This window comes from Salvelinus alpinus, chromosome 32, assembly GCF_045679555.1.
Source record: "Salvelinus alpinus chromosome 32, SLU_Salpinus.1, whole genome shotgun sequence".
NCBI lineage: Eukaryota > Metazoa > Chordata > Actinopteri > Salmoniformes > Salmonidae > Salvelinus > Salvelinus alpinus.
In genome coordinates, this window is record NC_092117.1 from 15893090 (window position 1) to 15911831 (window position 18742).

Here is an 18742-nt window from a genome sequence, read left to right on the forward strand (position 1 = left end):
TTGTCTCAATGTAAGTTGGTGGTTGAAGATATCCCTCTAGTGGTGTGGGGGCTAAGCTTTGGCAAAGTGGGTGGGGTTATATACTGCCTGTTTGGCCCTGTCCGGGGGTATCATTGGATGGGGCCACAGTGTCTCCTGACCCCTCCTGTCTCAGCCTCCAGTATTTATGCTGCAGTAGTTTATGTGTCGGGGAGCTAGGGTTAGTCTGTTATATCTGGAGTATTTCTCCTGTCTCATCCGGTGTCCTGTGTGAATTTAAGTATGCTCTCTCTAATTCTCCCTTTCTCTCTTTCTTTCTCTCTCTCGGAGGACCTGAGCCCTAGGACAATGCCTCAGGACTACCTGGCATGATGACTCCTTGCTGTCCCCAGTCCACCTGGCCGTGCTGCTGCTCCAGTTTCAACTGTTCTGCCTGCGGCTATGGAACCCTGACCTGTTCACCGGACGTGCTACCTGTCCCAGACCTGCTGTTTTCAACTCTCTAGAGACAGCAAGAGCGGTAGAGATACTGGTTGGCTATGAAAAGCCAACTGACATTTACTCCTGAGGTGCTGACTTGCTGCACCCTCGACAACTACTGTGATTATTATTATTATTTTATTATTATCTGGTCATTTTGTCACGATCGTCGTTACATGAAAGAGTGGACCAAGGCGCAGCGTGATAATGATACATCTTCTCTTTTTAATGAAGACGAAACAAACACTATTACAAACTAACAAAACAACAAACAACCGTGAAGCTATATAAACAAATAGTGCTGACACTAAACACTATACATAGACAATTACCCACAACCTGTCTAATGCCTATGGCTGCCTTAAATATGGCTCCCAATCAGAGACAACGATAGACAGCTGTCTCTGATTGAGAACCACTCAGGCAACCATAGACATACCTAGACACCTACACTGAACACAACCCTATAAACTCTACCAAAACCCCCTAGACACTACAAACACCCTCGACTAGACAAAAACACACAAACATCCCCCATGTCACACCCTGACCTAACTAAAATAATAAAGAAAACAAAGATAACTAAGGCCAGGGCGTGACACATTTATGAACATTTGAACATCTTGGCCATGTTCTGTTATAATCTCCACCCGGCACAGCCAGAAGAGGACTGGCCACCCCTCATAGCCTGGTTCCTCTCTAGGTTTCTTCCTAGGTTTTGGCCTTTCTAGGGAGTTTTTCCTAGCCACCGTGCTTCTACACCTGCATTGCTTGCTGTTTTGGGTTTTAGGCTGGGTTTCTGTACAGCACTTTGAGATATCAGCTGATGTAAGAAGAGCTACATAAATAAATTTGATTTGATGAGTACCTGGTCATGCCATTTAGACTCTCCAACGGGGCGTTGGAGAGTCTAAATGGCATGACCAGGTACTCATCAAATCAAATTTATTTATGTTTTCCAGGCTTTGGTCAATGATGTGCTTCGGGACATGCTAAACCGGTTTGTGTTCGTCTACCTGGACGACATCCTTGTTTTTTCCCGATCTGCCCAAGAACATGTACTCCATGTCAGACAGGTCCTTCAGCACCTCCTGGAGAACCAATTGTTTTCGAAAGCCGAGAATTGAGTTCCACCGCTTTTCTATCACCTTTCTGGGATATGTCATTGCTGAGGGAAATGTTCAGATGGATCCTGGAAAGGTGAAAGCAGGGGTTTATTAGCCTCAACCAACGTCCAGGATGCAGTTGCAACGGTGTCTGGGGTTTGCAAACTTCAACCGCCGTTTCATTCGGGATTACAGCACCCTGGCGGCCCCCCTCTCGGCACTCACCTCCCCCAAGGTACCGTTCAAATTTTCTCCAGCTGTCGACAAATCCTTTGTGGACCTGAAGCATTGGTTCACAACAGCACCCATCCTCATCCATCCGGACCCCTCGTGTCAATTTGTGGTGGAAGTGGATGCTTCGGATGTTGGAGTGGGGGCCATCCTGTCCCAGCGATCTGTCCAGGACCAGAAGCTTCATCCTTGTGCCTTCCTGTCCCATCGTCTCAATCCTGCAGAGAGGAACTACGATGATGGCAACCGAGAACTCCTGGCAGTGAAGATGGCGTTGGAGGAGTGGAGGCACTGGCTGAAAGGAGCAGAACAGCCATTCCTGGTCTTGACCGACTATAAAAACTTGGAATATCTCCGTTGAGCCAAGCGTCTCAACTCAAGGCAGGCCCGGTGGGCCCTCCTGTTTACCAGACTCAACTTTACCATTTCCTACCTTCCTGCGTCTAAAAATGTGAAACCTGATGCTCTCTCCCACCTACACAGTTCCTCTGTCACACCCTCGACTTCCGAAACCATTCTCCCTACCTCATGCCTTGCTGCCACTGTGGAATGGGGTTTTGAGAACCTGGTTCGAGAGGCGCAACGCTCCCAACCTGGACTTGAAGGGGGCCCGCCTAACCGGCTGTTTGTCCCTAACCCATTCCGGTCCCGGATCCTGGAATGGGCTCATTCCTCCAGGCTGACCTGTCATCCAGGGTCCCGTCGTACACTAGCCTTCCTTCGACAATGTTTCTGGTGGCCCACAATGGTCCCTGACGTCTCTGCCTTCGTCACCGCATGCACTGTGTGTGCTCAAAACTAGACTCCACGGCAAGCTCCTTCTGGCCTCCTGCAGCCACTACCGGTTCCTCATCGTCCCTGGTCTCATATATCTCTGGACTTTGTCACTGGGCTCCCTCCGTCTGATGGCAACACTGTCATTCTAACGGTAGTCGACCGGTTCTCCAAGGCCACCCATTTCATCCCTCTCCCCAAACTACCTTCTGCCAGGGAGACGGCCCAGCTTATGGTGCAGCATGTCTTCCGGAAGACATGGTCTCCGATCCGGGTTCTCGTCTCAGTTCTGGAAGGCATTCTGCACCCATTCGTTGGCCAGCCTGTCATCCGGATTCCATCCCCAAACTAACAGTCAGTTGGACCGAGCAAACCAAGACCTGGAGACCACCTTAAGGTGCCTGGTCTCAACTAATCAGACTACCTGGAGCCGTCAACTAGTCTGGGTGAAGTATGCCCGGAACACTCTTCCCAGTTCTGCCATGGGACTCTCTCCATTCGAGTGCTCCATGGGATATCAGCCTCCACTCTTCCCGGAACAAGAACAGGAGGTTAGCGTACCCTCGGCCCATATGTTTGTCCGCCGCTGTTGACGTACCTGGAGAAGAGCCAGGGCGGCTATTCTCAAGACCAACACTGGGGTATCATCGACAATCGGACTGTCGCCGGACACCAGCTCCCCGCTACCGCATTGGGCAGAGGGTATGGCTTTCCACTTGGGATCTACCTCTTCGGGTTGAGTGCCACAAGCTGTCTCCCCGGTTTATTGGTCCTTTTCCCATCTCCAGAGTCCTGAGTTCCACTGCTGTCCGTCTTGTGTTACCTTACCTTACATGTGTCTAGGATTAAGCCTGTGTCTCACTGTCCTTTTGTCTTCTGTCTCCAGGCCCATCCCTTCCCACCGGGTTATCGGTGGCCAGCCAGTGTATACGGTCAGACGCCTCCTGAAGGTTTGACCACGGGGCAGGGGTTTCCAGTACCTGGTTGACTGCGAGTGTTATGGCCCAGAGGAGAGGTGCTGGGTTCCTGCTAAAGACATCTTCGACCTGGCCCTCATCGCCGATTTCCACCGCCGACAACCCGGTCAGCCAGGTATGCGCCCAGGTAGGAGGTCCCTAGGGGGTGGGGGTACTGTTTCTGTTTCACCTGTTCCTGTTATTGTCTCCACAACCTCCAGGTGTCGCTTATTTTCCCCAGTGTATTTATTCCTGTTTCCTGTCTCTCTGTGCCAGTTTGTCTTGTATGTTTCCAATTCAACCAGCGTTTTTCCCGTTCTCATGCTTTTTGCATTCTCCTTTCTCTAGTCCTCCCGGTTTTGACCCTTGCCTGTTTCTGGACTTTGTACCCGCCTGCCTGACCATTCTGCCTGCCTTGACCTGTCTGCCACTTTGTACCTCCTGGACTCTGATCTGGTTTTGACCTTTTTGCCTGTCCACGACTATTCTCTTGGATTAATAAACATTGTAAGACTCCAACTATCTGCCTCCCGTGTCTGCATTTGGGTCTCGCCTTGATAAACCTACTGGCAAATCCTTTTTAATCCTGGTCATATGAAGAGAAGTAATGAAGATAAATTATAGATAAAACGTATCGGTGCTCATCGGCCTTTGGGCATAAATATTACACAACAAAAATTCAACACTGAGTAGTTTGGAAGAAATCAGTGGCTAACTGCAAGCATTGCAAAGCAATCATTAGCCTGCTATTCAGTTGAGTGGCTGTGTGGTCACAAGTCTAAGATTAAAGGTCTCTTTTCCTAGTTTAATATGATAAACATTCAACATTGGCCATGTTGTCAATGAAGCATGATTTGTGCCGCATTCAAAACAACTGTTAACTTGGAACTGCAAAATCTGACTTTAGTGAGTTCAAGACAACTGGGAACTCAGGAAAAACGCGCTACGACTGGGAAAATACGTTTTGCACTTTCATCCAACTCGGAATTGTAAATCGGGAACTCTGGTCTTTTTCTAGAGCTATGACCTGAAGATCACTGACATCATCATGGTTCAACCTTCCCAGTTGTCTTGAATGCACCATAATGCCAGACTTCGATCCCAAAGTTTGACAGAATTTGCCCACGACGGACTGCCGCAACACTTTCCTGTTCAAGTGAGCACAGCACAACAAGGTGAGTCCAAACATGTCTTGTATGCTGCTGCCTAAATTATGTAATATGCCAGGGAGATATGTATACTGTACCTAAGAAATTAATACTACTGTAAGTGTATGTTGTGTAGTAAGCTGTTAGTAGCGCATGTGCCTCACCCTAAATTTTGTTTATTTTCTCCTCGTAATTTCGTCTACTGTTCTGACTTGGTTGTGCACATGTAGCCTATAACCTGTTTTCGAGAAATGTAATCATCTAATATTGTAAGATCTTTCATTGTCTGCTTATATATCCCCTTTATTTATCCTACGGTTCTGACTTGGTGTACAGGGAGAACACTGTAAAAACAGCCCATGTTCTGAATTCTGTCGCTGTACATTTCAAAGTGGTGAACAAGTAGTTATATTGACTACATCCGTCCGTCCTCATTAATGTCTTAATCGAAATTACGGATCACCTCTTATCCATTTGTCGTCCCCTTATGCCATAGTTTGTATATCTCAATTGTGAGTATAAACCCCATTTGTTTAAGCAAGTCAGCTATGTTTTTTTTAAAGGCAGTAATTGAGGCTGAATTAACTGTTTCGCTGCCAGATGAGGCTCCGCTGATAGACAGGTGTAGCAGTGGTATAGTACAATTCATGTATTGTTTAGTGTTGTGTTGGGTAGTGGCTTCGCTTTTTTTTTTTTTCCCCCACCAAGATTTACATGCTAAAATCGACACTGGTTAATGGTAGTCTTCATTATAACAGTACAATAGACAGCTCATTACAACCCAGCCCAGCTTCCGTAGACTCATCATTATAACTGGGCACTGCAATTACAGAGCACAGGCAAATAGGAAGATGCGAGATAGGTAGACTCAGCATAGTTCACATCTCTGCGTAGAGAGAGGCGATAGCCCCTCAGATGCTCTATGGGACTGTACAAGCACCGGACTGACCATAATATGAAGAGCAATCACCCTTCCTCTTGAGTTTTTCTCTGTTCTTCTCACATCCTCTCCTTGTCATGCTGTGATGGAAACTATAAAATGACCCAGGGATTAAAAAATTATTGTGAGATTGGACCATGCATGCAATTAAGATGACAGAAGCATTGACCCGACACCCAATCACTGCAACCACACATGCATGCACATGCACACACACACACACACACACACACACACACACACACACACACACACACACACACACACACACACACACACACACACACACACACACACACACACACACACACACACACACACACACACACACACACACACACACACACACACACACACACACACACACACCACCAGGCACTTCAATCACCAGCAATAATCTGTCCCCCCTGCCATCTGTTGCCACATCACACACATCTAGATTAAACACATTTAGAACCAGGCGTAATACCCACTCCGCTAGTGATCCGTCTACATTTTGGAAAACAGTTAATACACTGAAATGTGGAAATTCCTCTCCGTCCCCTGCCTAGGCAAGTTGTGTCAGAGTCTGACATCATTACTGAGAAATGTGATGTGATGTTTTTTTTATTTATTATCCTCCGTGACCAAGGCCTTTCTCCCCCGAGTGCTCAGTTTGGCCAGGCGGCCAGCTCTAAGAAGAGTCTTGGTGGTTCCAAACGTCTTCCATTTAACAATGATGGAGGCCACTGTGTCCTTGGGGACCTTCAGTGCCTCAGAAATGTTTTGGTACTCTTACCCAGATCTGTGCCTCAACACAATCTTGCCTCGGAGCTCTACGGACAATTCCAGCATACGCCCACACCATTCTGTTGCTGGGGTACAATTCCAACACAGAAAAGCTGCTTTTTAACATACTTAATACATTTTTTTTCAGGAAAACAATTTCACTCATATTGTAATTAATAATAGGTAATATTTCATAGTCATCTGGAAACACTGGACAGTTACATTAAGAATTAAAATGGTCTTTCTTTATAGGAATAGGGAATGCCTTTCGTTAAATAGGAGAAAACAAATAACTCAGTCGACATTCATACAGTTATATATTATGGTGATATTGTTTATGTGAATGCAGCTGCCACTATATTGAAGCCATTGGACGTAGTTTATCATAGCACACTGCATTTTATTATGGGCATCAGGTTCAATACACATCATTGCTTTCTGTATCAGAAAGTAGGCTGGCCCTCTTTGAAGTGTCGTAGATCCATACATTGCACTATTTTTGTTTATAAAGCCCTCGAGCACCAAACTTTCACCATATATTACTTCATAGTTAACCTACAGATGTACATCAGATTTAAAATTATTTGTGGAATAATCTCTATAACTCTTTCAAATTTGATGTTTTGGTGCCGCTATGGTAATTCAGACAGCTAATTGTTCCTATTTTTACTGAAGAATGTGTTTGTTTTGTATGATTGCGTTTTGATGATGTTGATGATGTAGTATTTTGTATTTGTAAATGTACATTTGTATTGATTGTGTACATGCAGGGCTCCCTTTGGAAAATAGGCCTTGGTCTCAATGGGATTTACCTGCTTAAATGTTAAATTAAATAAATAAATACAACTATCTCCTCTCCTCTTTTCCTGACTCTGTGGGGGGTGATATATCAGATCGGAATCTCATAAAAGTAACATGAAATAAATAATCTAGAAAGAATCACAGAATCTTTGTACACATGTACCCTCAATGGACTCATTCATTAATTTGTTTTATGAAACATTACAGATGGCTTCTACTGCAATTCCAATTGGTTAATTTTGCAGCTTTGGGGTTGGTTGGTTGAATAATCATGGTAAAATTCCCTTTGGGGCTCTTCAAAAATCAGATTTAAAAAAAAAATGTAAATATATAATATTTTAAAAATATATACAGTACCAGTCAAAAGTTTGGACACACCTACTCATTCCAGGGTTTTTCTTTATTTTTTAAAACTATTTTCTAAATTGTAGAATAATAGTGAAGACATCAACACTATGAAATAACACATATGGAATCGTGTAGTAACTAAAAAAGTGTTAAAGAAATGAAAATATACTTTATATTTGACATTGTTCAAGTAGCCTTGCCTTGATGACAGCTTTACACACTCAACCAGCTTCATGAGTTAGTCACCTGGAATGCATTTCAATTAACAGGTACCTTGTTGAAAGTTAATTTGTGGAATTTCTTTCCTTCTTAATGCGTTTGAGCCAATCAGTTGTGTTGTGACAATGTAGGGTTGGTATACAGAAGATAGCCCTATTTGGTGAAGACCAAGTCCATATTATGGCAAGAACAGCTCAAATAAGCAAAGAGAAACGACAGTCCATCATTACTTTAAGATTTGAAGGTCAGTCAATGCGGAAAATTTCAAGAACTTTGAAAGTGCGGTCGCAAGAACCATCAAGCACTATGATGAAACTGCCTCTCATGAGGACCACCACAGGAAGACCCAGAGATACCTCTGCTGCAGAGGATAAGTTCATTGGAGTTACCAGCCTCAGAAATTGCAGCCCAAATAAATGCAGAGTTCAAGTAACAGACACATCTCAACATCAACTCTTTAGAGGAGACTGTGTGAATCAGGCCTTCATAGTCTAATTTCTGCAAAGAAACCACCCCTAAAGTACACCAATAATAAGAAGAGACTTGTTTGGGCTAAGAAACACGAGCAATGGACATTAGACCGGTGTAAATCAGTCCTTTGGTCTGATGAGTCCAAATTTGAGATTTTTGGTTCCAACCGCCATGTCTTTGTGAGAGGTGAACGGGTGATCTGCGCATGTGTGGTTCCCACCGTGAAGCATGGAGGAGGAGGTGTGATGGTGTGGGGGTGCTTTGCTGGTGACACTGACAGTGATTTATTTAGGATTCAAGGCACACTTAACCAGCATGGCTACCACAGCATTCTGCAGCGATATGCCATCACATCTGGTTTGAGCTTAGTGCGATAATCATTTGTTTTTCAACAGGACAATGACCCAACACACCTCCAGGCTGTGTAAGGGCTATTTTACCAAGGAGGAGAGTGATTGAGTGTTGAATCAGATTACCTGGCCTCCACAATCACCCGACCTCAACCCAATTGAGATGGTTTGGGATGAGTTGGACCACAGAGTGAAGGAACTACAGCCAACAAGTGCTCGTCATATGTGGGAACTCCTTCAAGAGTTTTGGGAAAGCATTCCAGGTGAAGCTGGTTGAGAGAATGCCAAGAGTGTGCAAAGCTGTCATCAAGGCAAAGTGTGGCTACTTTTCAGAATCTCAAATATAAATATATTTTGATTTGTTTAACACTTTTTTGGTTGCTACATGATTCCATATGTGTGATTTCATAGTTTTGATGTCTTCACTATTATTCTACAATGTAGGAAATAGAAAAAAATAAGAAAAACCCTTGAATGAGTAGGTCTGTCCAAACTTTTGACTGGCATTGTATATTTTAGAAGAAAATATTTGTCACAAAAGTCGTACCCTAGGCCTATAATAGTCCTGTAATAGCGGACCGATTATAGCCATCTGCAGCGCGGGCAAAAACTTTTGCCCACCCCCCATCCACACGTGTGTTTGCTCAGCTCTGTTTTACATTGGTCTGTGAGGTGTAGAGAGGTATTAAAAATGCACACTAAATTGTCATTTACAGAAGACAATGTACAGTATGTCAGATGAGATATTTCTGAAATTAACATCATATAGCATATTTAGCACATAAACTAAGCATTTGTGATAACATAGAGCACATCTTGTCTCTGTTAAGTTATGCAGATGAGATGTGACCCCTCATGCGTTGAACACCCACACTATTTACTAAACGGAAAACGGATGGTCCGACATTATACCCGCCTCTCCTGGAGTATTGGTAAGACAACGGCGGGGGGATTGGGAACGCTGTTCATTTGCATCGGACACAGGGCTGAAATTAGGTTCCCGTGGTGATGGATTGGCTGCCTCACTCAGATTTAAACAGACTGAGTGGAATTCCGGATCAGAATTCTCAGCGTCACAGGTTCACAGCTTTTCTCGTTATCATCCACCTCCTAGCAAATCTATTTCATCCTGAGGTTGTCTGAATGAGAGTGTAATATAAGGTGAAATATCGGTTGTTCTCAACACAACTACTGCTCATCACAATAGCCCGTATTGTGATTTGAATATAGTGACATTGGATTTCTACATGACAGAGGCAGTTACTGATTTTCTCACACAACAGCTACTCCATAATGGCTCTACAGTCGTGGCCAAAAGTTTTGAGAATGACACAAATATTAATTTCCACAAAGTCTGTTGCCTCAGTGTCTTTAGATATTTTTGTCAGATGTTACTATGGAATACTGAAGTATAATTACAAGCATTGTGTCAAAGTGTCAAAGGCTTTTATTGACAATTACATGAAGTTGCAAGGAGTCAATATTTGCAGTGTTGACCCTTCTTTATCAAGACCTCTGCAATCCGCCCTGGCATGCTGTCAATTAACTTCTGGGCCACATCCTGACTGATGGCAGCCCATTCTTGCATAATCAATGCTTGGAGTTTGTCAGAATTTTTTGTTTGTTTGTTTATCCACCCACCTCTTGAGGATTGACCACAAGTTCTCAATGGGATTAAGGTCTGGGGAGTTTCCTGTCCATGGACCCAAAATATCTATGTTTTGTTCCCCGAGCCACTTAGTTATTCACTTTTGCCTTATGGCAAGGTGCTCCATCATGCTGGAAAAGGCATTGTTCGTCACCAAACTGTTCCTGAATGGTTGGGAGAAGTTGCTCTCGGAGGATGTGTTGGTACCATTCTTTATTCTTTATTCATTCTTTATTCATGGCTGTGTTCTTAGGCAAAATTGTGAGTGAGCCCACTCCCTTTTTTCTGGATGCCCCAACCAATCGGAAAGGGGATTCATCAGAGAAAATTTCTTTACCCCAGTCCTCAGCAGTCCAATCCCTGTACCTTTTGCAGAATATAAGTCTGTCACTGATGTTTTTCCTGGAAAGAAGTGGCTTCTTTGCTGCCCTTCTTGACACCAGGCCATCCTCCAAAAGTCTTCGCCTCACTGTGCGTGCAGATGCACTCACACCTGCCTGCTGCCATTCCTGAGCAAGCTCTGTACTGGTGGTGCCCCGATCCCGCAGCTGAATCAACTTTAGGAGACGGTCCTGGCGCTGGACTTTCTTGGACGCCCTGAAGCCTTCTTCACAACAATTGAACCGCTTTCCTTGAAGTTCTTGATGATCCAATAAATGGTTGATTTAGGTGCAATCTTACTGGCAGCAATATCCTTGCCTGTGAAGCCCTTTTTGTGCAAAGCAATGATGATGGCACGTGTTTCCTTTCAGGTAGCCACGGTTGACAGAGGAAGAACAATGATTCCAAGCACCACCCTCCTTTTCCAGTCTGTTATTCGAACTCAATCAGCATGACAGAGTGATCTCCAGCCTTGTCCTCGTCAACACTCACACCTGTGTTAACGAGAGAATCACTGACATGATGTCAGCTGGTCCTTTTGTGGCAGGGCTGAAATGCAGTGGAAATGTTTTTGGGGGAGATTCAGTTCATTTGCATGGCAAAGAGGGACTTTGCAATTAATTGCAATTAATCTGATCACTCTTCATAACATTTTGGAGTATATGTAAATTGCCATTATACAAACTGAGGCAGCAGACTGTGAAAATGTATATTTGTGTCATTCTCGAAACTTTTGGCCACGACTGTATTTTACTCCATCAACTTTAAATGGCTGTCAATGAAGAAATGCTGAAACCACAAATTTAACCTGGTGCATAACTCATGTACGTTGAAGATTGTGTTTCTGCTGTTTGGAAGAATCGTTACCTGTATCTACCACATTAATGGGAACCAGACAAGACTATGTAAAATATCCTATTAAAACCATACGTTTAATATGGGCCTATCTGTGCAGCCTCCTGACAGGAGTGCCTGGTACATGTATCAACCTCGTTCACTCAAGTAATTCATTCACAGCAGTCATTCCTTTTCTGTTGATGTGATGTGCCACTGTGCTGTGAATAACCAACATGGCCATCCTCCAGGATGACTCAGCGATGCCAGTGTCAGCATGACAGCGGAAGAAGAGCAGGTGGGATACACTGTCTGCCAATATAGAGAGGCTGAAGGACACACACACTTGTATCCGCACACACACACGTGCATGCACAGTAAATGCTCACACAGGGTTTCAAATTTAACAATAACTCTTGGGTGTGTTGAAAATGAATTGTGGAGCCAATGGATTTTCAACCCTTATGTGGCTTCCCTGGTTAACCTATAGGGCTTACATGGTTTGTATGAGTTTACCTAGCCAATTACACTCCTTTCATTTGAACCCTGCACACAATGAGAATCACCACTTTTTTCAACTTCAGGATAGCCTGAAGGCATAAAAGAGAAATTGGAGTTGAAATTTGGTTGTTGTGTGGGTTATGGCTGCGTGTTTCCATCAATAGCACAGTAATGAGAGGCTACATTCATTACTAACTCTAATCAATAACATGAGCCAGGTTGGAAAAGGGGTGTGCTGACCGCTGTAATTATAGGCCAAACCTGATAAATAATACACTCATGACCTCTTGGGTGAACACACACGCACGGACACACACAGTGTAAGAATGGAGACAGAAACATAATGTATGGCTGAATGCACCAACCAACAAAACATCAACACCCAGTATTAACTGACAATACTATTGTTCTACAGTACACTAGTCAATCATAGGGTTCACGAAGGAGCTTCCTCTGCACACGCCAGTCTTGTCCCTAACTGTTGGTTCCAGGAAGCCGTGGAAACAAGTTCTCTTTGTTCCTGTAACGACACAGCTGCATTGTTTTCCGCAGACTGATATTCATTCATGGTGCTGTAAGCGACACTGTAAACGCATTGCTATTAGAAAAACAACCATTTATAGTACAATATGTGTTTGGGATGGAATATGAACATATATTTTTGCTTAAGTTACAGAAAGCCATATGACCTTCTCCACAAATTGCCCCAAGACTTACATCATTCTTTTCTATAATAGAAGGTAAGCAGAAGAGGAGATGGTGTTGAGAGAGAAAAGTAGGCATTTAAAGAGTTAAAAGTTTCTTAATTGGTTATATATTGGTGCATTAGCTTAGGGATAAACACATTGCCTCCCAACCCTCTCTCTCTTTCTACTCACAAACATGCATGCATGCATGCACGCCCGCCCGCCCGCACACACACACACACACACACACACACACACACACACACACACACACACACACACACACACACACACACACACACACACACACACACACACACACACACACACACACACACACACACACACACACAGAGAGATGCAGTGACACAAGGTCGTAAATCAAACACAGTGTAATCGGATAGAGAGTAAGCAAGCTTAATGGACACACAAACAAACAAACAAAAACACAAGCACGCACTTGCACACACACACACACATTATACTGTAGATTATAGAAGCTGGTAATGAAATAGTGATTTAGAGAAACACAGTAGACATTTTTGAGAATGTTTTACAGTATCACAGGTAAGCAATCCCCTTCCTCTTAGGCAAATGACAACACTAATGCTAGCTACAAAACAGAAATATAACGTCTTTATTTGTAAAGCATTAATTGTCACTACCCATTGAGTGGATACCATTAGCATGCACTACATTTTCATTATTTATTTCAAAGCCTTTATGTATTATGTCAGCACGAATCCTTCAGCAAATAATCTCTAATTTGTACACATTCATTAAAGGTAGAGTAAATCTGGCGCTATGCTATGGAGAGTGACGAGGCGGGGGTTGTTCATCTAGACTTACAGCTCTATACCAGAGGACACCTCTGCTAGTGGGCGGTTCCTCCTAGTTGTGTAAACTGCATATACGATTACCATCAAGGGCAGTGCCACACAGAGCACTATGCGACTGATTGGCAACTCATTGATGTTGTTGGTACCTGAATGAGAGGGCTTTGGAGGACTTTGACCCTCAATAGGTTGTTGTGGAGCAGTGATGATTGTCCCGACAGGATCCATAGTCCCACCTGAGACCTTAGAAGTGAGGTAGACAAATGTCTTCCTTGTTCCCTCAGTCAGCTGACACCACCACTTCCTGTTCTTATCCTTTCTCCAAAGTTTCACAGTCAGAGTGATGTCACAGCCAGACACCCGTGTGACCTGGTATCTGGAGTCTCCCTGCAACTCGCCACCTGTCTCATTCACCCAGCTCACACTAACGATATCTCTAACGAAGGAGTCACACGTTACAGGACCGCCATATGTTAGCAGAGAGCACCTCAAGGTTACATTTGTAGGATGCTTTTGATCTGTCTCTGGTGTGGACATGGAGATGGTGAGAACAGACAGGTAGACAGTAGTATCCTCTCCAAGATGTGCTCTGCCATCTGTAAGGTACTGTCGGCAGACATAGACTCCAGTATCATCAGCGCCAATGTTACGAACACATAGGGAGCAGTCAGACCCTACTCCCAGTCTCTCACTGCCCTCGTTTCCTTCATTTTGGATCTTCCCTTGAAAGACCTTTTCAGTAGCACTGTGAGACTCAGTTCTGCTGAAGAGCCACACTGTAGAGGAGCAGTCAGGGTTGACCACATTGGTACACGGCAGACTGACATCATCCCCCACACTGGAGTACAGGGAATGGGAGCCTCCATTGACACCTGGGTAGACAAAGAGGTTTCTTACAAAAACATATATTTTGAGCACAATTTGCTAAAATGAGAATTACAACAACGTCAGTATTTTTTGTATTACGGTAATATGGGGAAAAGGGGCTGGACGGAACCATAGATTATTTAACTCTGGCTTTTTGCATTTGCAATGTAAACATATTGTTACGTTCCCCAGTTTCTGTGTTGTAGCTTTTGTATTTGAGTGTGTGTGTTTCAGGAGATAGCTTCCTGAGTTCTCCCCAACCAGCTGATTGGTCGACTCAATGGCTAATGGATGATTGGAGAGCTGACCCCGCCCCCTCGTCAAGAAGCAGCTGACTCTAATCAGCTAATAGCCACCTGAAGATATAAAAGCCAGTGTTCTGTTTAAGAGAAAGAGATTATTAGAGAGAGAGGATAGGCAGGGTGAGATCATTGAAGGCTGAGGAATGCAGAGAGTTTGATAGAAAGATTAGAGGGAGATTGGATATTTTGGAGAAAGCATTAGATGGAGAGAGAGAGAGAGATTAGAGGGAAATTTAATATTTTGGAGAGATCATTAGTGATTAGAGAGAGATCATTGTAGGTTGACATTGAATGTTATATAGAGCATTGCTGAGGGTTAAAGCATATTGGTCGTGAGTATGTACTATGTTAGTTGTTGTTGGTAGCAGCTTTGCTATGTTCTGTGTTTGTTGTTCTTTAGTAACTGAGTTAGTTTTCTCAGTTTTGTTGTGGATTGTTTGTTCTGTTTCATTTGTTCCCAGGGGGGAAGGGGAAGGCACCTAGGGAGTGCTTAGGCAAGAGGCCCGCGGGCATACATATACCCGTAGTATATTCACTGTCTAGGCACACTAGGTAAGACCTGGACGGACCACCCCCTGTATTTTGGTTAGGGCACCAGGTGGTGTTAAGATAGGTAAGTAGTGGGTAGGCAGGTTAGATAGGAGAGGGGGAACTTTGATATTTACTTTCTTTGCTTTGGTTCCGTCCAGCCCCTTTTCCCCATATTACCGTGTAGGAAATAAATCCTAGTAAACGGTAAATTCTGCCTTTGTCGTCCTTTCTCGCACCTACAGTCCATACCTCTTGCTCTTCACAGAGAGTTGAGTGTAGCAGGGAGTTGCGTTCCCTCTTCTCAGAGGTGTGCGTAACACATGTTCCCATGCCAATAAAGCTCTTTCAACTGAGAGAGAGAGATAGAGAGAGAGATTCTGATTGTTTATTTCACTTGCTTTTGCATGTTTCCCATTGAAGTGAATTGAGAGAGTGAGAGAAAGAGAGAGTGAGAGAAAGAGAGAGTGAGAGAAAGAGAGAGTGAGAGAAAGAGAGAGTGAGAGAGAAAGAGAGAGTGAGAGAGAAAGAGAGAGTGAGAGAAAGAGAGAGTGAGAGAAAGAGAGAGTGAGAGAAAGAGAGAGTGAGAGAAAGCGAGAGTGAGAGAAAGCGAGAGTGAGAGAAAGCGAGAGAGAGATAAAGAGAGAGTGAGAGAAAGGGCGAGAGATAAAGAGAGAGAGAGAGAGAGAGAGTGAGAGAGCTATGCATTTGTATTTTTCATCCTCATCAGAAGTTTAGGTGTTTGTGTCTATATTGTCAGGGGCCTTTCCTTTCCCTGTCTGTGCTCTGACTACCATTGCTTTACTTAAAGGCTTAGAATTACAAATCAGGGCATTCCCATATGTGTGGTACAAATATTAAAGTGGGCATCCTCATAAGTGATGAAAATATCAACATTGATCCAGACCATTATTTTCAGGTCACTCGCAAGAGACAACACGTCATTGGAATTCTATGGACTAATGCAGTTACGCCAGTTATGGCGTTTTCTTTGGAGGCTGTGCTGATAATTTGGTCGAGTAGGTATTTAGTAAGAGACCTGTTTTAAATCTGCTGTTCCAAAATCATTAAGGGCAGTGAAATGAACAACAGCCCAACTATGACACACACAAATCAACATGCTAATTGTCTTGTGTCTGTGACAACAATCTATTCTACGTCTACACTATGATCATCTGAATTTGAGGTGTCAGATGATTTACGACAGGTCTGTTGTCAAAAAGATGATGTCTTCACATTTCGGCTCACACCTCTCTCTGTATCTGAGTGATTTGCAGTGCAGTTATGTGAATATTGTACAGGTCATTCAGCACAGAACTAAAATTGTGCATCATTATTTTTTCAGCTCCGTGATTAAGTTATGGGTCTACATATTATAGAAATTGAGGGTTCCGGTTTGCGAAGTCTCCACCGTCGCAAAAGGAACCTCTCAGCCCTATCGTGATACGTCCAAATAACTAGTGACAAAAACCCAAACACCGGAACTACTGCTGCTCGTTATCCCAGGCATCCCATTAAGTCCCAACAGATTCTACGGTTTACTTGCAGATATCTGCCCACGAGAGATTAGATGCAGACCTACTGCACCCAATGAGGTATGTCTGAGTTTATAGGGCTGTGTGTGTGTGTGTGTGTGTGTGTGTGTGTGTGTGTGTGTGTGTGTGTGTGTGTGTGTGTGTGTGTGTGTGTGTGTGTGTGTGTGTGTGTGTGTGTGTGTGTGTGTGTGTGTGTGTGTGTGTGTGTGTGTGTGTGTGTGTGTGTGTGACACGAATGACCCTGTTTGCCTGATGTATTTAGTTTGATGTCTTTCCCAGTAAAACACAGCAGCAGTATACAGCATACAACAACGTGGATGTCCCAACTTCTCTGGATCTTTCAGTAGAAGGACAAACATTTGGGTCTAGGAGTTTATCCTACAATCCACCATGACAGATAGAGTATGCCATGGGCAGTTCTGATAAAATCATCTTCCTCAATGTCTGCTTGACAGATATTTTGTCAGTGGTATCTCAATTTTATTCTCTTTGGTGTTTGTTTCATTTACATCAGTGTGGTTTCTACATATCAGGCCTCCATATTGCGTCTGTGTGCTGGCGCTGTGATTTGGTATGTACTGCACTGAGCTGTTAGAGAGAGTTGATTTAGCTGGGTCATTCCCTCACCTAGCCAGAGGGCAGGGATTTCATGACAGATGTGATCTGCTGCAGACAGTCTGATACAGATACAAGGACATATACAGACACAGAGACACAAACACACAATCTCTTTCTCCGTCATGATTATAGTCACAGCTATGCGGTTATGGTTTCGGCTTTGCCTTCGATCCTTAGCTGTGATATAATCAAGAATTGGCTCAACCTTTTTGCTTTATGATGGAAAAATACCTTATTCTAGAAATGAGTTCCAGGTAAAACTGGCAACATTGTTACCACAACTGTCTGTGTTTTGCTGAGGCAAAAATTGTCAGAGGCCTTTCTTTTGCCTGAGTAAGTGCTTGGTGAACTGGAGTTCAGTAGTAATTTTTTTATTTTTTTTACCGTTATTTTACCAGGTAAGTTGACTGAGAACACGTTCTCATTTGCAGCAACGACCTGGGGAATAGTTACAGGGGAGAGGAGGGGGATGAATGAGCCAATTGTAAACTGGGGATTATTAGGTGACCGTGATGGTTGAGGGCCAGATTGGGAATTTAGCCAGGACACCGGGGTTAACACCCCTACTCTTACGATAAGTGCCATGGGATCTTTAATGACCTCAGAGAGTCAGGACACCCGTTTAACGTCCCATCCGAAAGACGGCACCCTACACAGAGCAGTGTACCCAATCACTGCCCTGGGGCATTGGGATCTTTGTTTAGACCAGAGGAAAGAGTGCCTCCTACTGGCCCTCCAACACCACCTGGTCTCCCATCCAGGGACTGACCAGGACCAACCCTGCTTAGCTTCAGAAGCAAGCCAGCAGTGGTATGCAGGGTGGTATTGACTGAATCTTCTCGTTAGATGTCTGCTGTGCGCTAATTAACGACTCTTGTTACAGTATTTGTGTTGGTTAAATTGCATGAATAAAACATCTATCTCAACAAGCTCAAGGTCTCAGTCAGAATTTTACAACAGCAGTTTCCCTCTCCTCCATTTCCAACTAAGAAAGGGAAGCGCTACACAGCTATTTCCGTTGTATTGCTATTGTGACACCCTCATCTTGATAGAGGTTTATATAAAAAAACATGGCTCATACAATTTCTTCTCAGTCTCTAGTGTTATAGTCAGTGTAAGAGGGAGGCAACAACAGAGCCATTGTCAGTGATCTTATAGGTCACCAATACATGACCCTATGATTTAACTTTGAACATTTGCAGACAGTGCTACTTGACTTTGTCGGAGAGATACCGTGTGAATTCTAAACTGTGCATTAGACACGTGCAAATGAGCTTAATCTAACCGAATGTGATGTTATATCTGGAGGTCTCATGGCTGACGTTAGCGCTGCACCTACTGTAACATAATTTCCCATTTGGCATTTTTAACATGATGTCTGCAATCAGCCAGCTGTGCCTGGAGTGTGGCAGATTGCATTAGCATCGTGAGGCAT

The 18742-nt window shown here is 43.8% G+C and overlaps 1 protein-coding gene across 2 annotated transcripts in view; it reads left to right on the forward strand.

The window, feature by feature from the left end:
- Nucleotides 1-7250, forward strand: part of ccdc85a (coiled-coil domain containing 85A) — a 64897-nt gene extending 57647 nt beyond the window's left edge. The window contains exons 3-4 of one of the 2 annotated variants that reach the window (XR_011672428.1): nucleotides 3457-3674; nucleotides 3875-7250. The gene's annotated coding sequence lies outside the window, so the exon portion shown is untranslated. The remainder of the gene's footprint in view (nucleotides 1-3456; nucleotides 3675-3874) is intronic. The other variant, XR_011672427.1, reaches the window with a different exon arrangement.
- The last annotated feature ends 11492 nt before the right edge of the window (nucleotides 7251-18742 follow it).